Source organism: Chinchilla lanigera, unplaced genomic scaffold (genome assembly GCF_000276665.1).
Source record: "Chinchilla lanigera isolate Chin_1 unplaced genomic scaffold, ChiLan1.0 scaffold00084, whole genome shotgun sequence".
Classification (NCBI taxonomy): domain Eukaryota; kingdom Metazoa; phylum Chordata; class Mammalia; order Rodentia; family Chinchillidae; genus Chinchilla; species Chinchilla lanigera.
The window spans coordinates 8962932-8964706 of record NW_004955485.1 but is presented as its reverse complement, the minus strand read 5'-3'; positions in this window follow the sequence as shown (position 1 = coordinate 8964706).

Sequence of the window (1775 nt, the reverse complement as noted above, 5' to 3'; positions counted from 1 at the left end):
GGACAAAATACCTGACACCCAAAATTACGGAAGGAAAGGCTTATTTAGCTCACAGTTTGTGGAGGTTTCAGTCCATGCTCAGCTGGCTCCAAGGCAGAGTGGCACATGGCAGAGGGCAACAGTTCATGTTGGCAAAAGACAGCAAAAGCAGCAAGAACAAAAAAGGAGGAGCAGCAAGCAGCCTCTTTCCCTCCCTCATATTGTATGCAGGCTCCCCGTCCCAGGGCTGGTGCAGCACTCACACCCATAATCCCAGCACTGAACCATGGATCAGTCATAAACTCTAGAAGCCCACCCCACGACGGCATGAGACTTTGGGGGACATCCAGACACAAACCATAGCAGGCCCTTACCCATTCTTCCTTTGATTTCATGTTAACATGGTTTTAGCTATGCTTTATGATACTTATTGTTAGAGTACATTTTAAATTCTAACTGTATATAGGTTTGGGGGGCTTATAGGTTCACCTATTATTTGCTGAGTCACCCATATTGTTGCATGTCACGTAAATTATTTTGTCTTGACTACAGTATGATATTCCATTATGTGGGGCTGGGGATTTAGCTCAGCGGCACAGCACCTGCCTGGCAAGTGCAAGGTCATGAGTTTGATTCCCAGTACTGGAAAAGAAAAAAAAAAAGCTATGGATATTCCATTATGAGACATTACCTCAGGCTATTGTAAAAAAAAAAAAAAAAAAAAACTTTCCTTGTACCCACAACAATAGCAGCGTCATTTTCAGTAGCTGAAAGACGGAGGCAAGCCCACTGCCCAGCAAGAGATGAGTATGTGGACAAGATGTGGTATATAGCTACAATGGAATGTAGTCAGGCGTGAAAAGGAAGGACATCCGGAGCCAGGCTACAACATGGATGAATCCTGAGGACACTGTGTTAGGTAAGCCAGTCACAACGGGACAAGCACTGCATGAGTCCACTCATATCAGGCACCTAGAAGAGTCCAGTTCACAGACAGAAGGAGCGTGGTGGCTGCTGGAACTTGGGTAGGGAGAGAATAGGGATTATCTATTCATGGATATAGAGCTGCAGCTTAGGAAAATGAAGAGTCCTACAGATGGAGGTGGTTACGGCTGTGCAGCACTGAACTATAGACTTAATTGTTAAACCAATGCCGGGCGTGGTGGCGCATGCCTGTAGTCCCAGCACTTGGGAGCCTGAGGCAGGAGGATCCTTGCAAGTTTGAGACCAGCCTGGACTTACAAAGTGAGCTCAAGGCCAGCCTGAACTTCATAGTGAGACCCTGTGTCAAAAACACAAAAAAAGTTCTGTTAAACCAGACATGGTAGTACACACCTATAATCCCAGCTACTCAGAAGGCTGAGGCAGGAGGATTGCAAGTTCAAGGCCAGCCTGAGCAACTTATCAAGAAAGACTCTGTCTCAAAATAAAAATAAAAGGTGGGTGCAGTGGTGCATGCTTGTAATCCCAGCATTCAAGAAGCTGAGGCAGGAGGATTGCTGTGAGTTCAAGGTCAGCTTGGGCTACACAGTGAGTTCAAGGTCATCTTGGACTATACAGTGAGACTTTACCTCAAAAAAACACAAATAAGTAAATAAATAAAAAGGATGTGGGGATATAGCTCAGTGGTACATGGTTGCTTAGCATATGTGAGGTCCTTGGTTCAATCTTCAATACTATAAAAAAAGGTTAACATAATAAAATTTATGGTATGTATATTTTATCACAATTTTAAAAAGAAAGACCCAGGAGCAGAACACAGCGGCACACAGATGTAGGGTTTAACATTAGAGGCC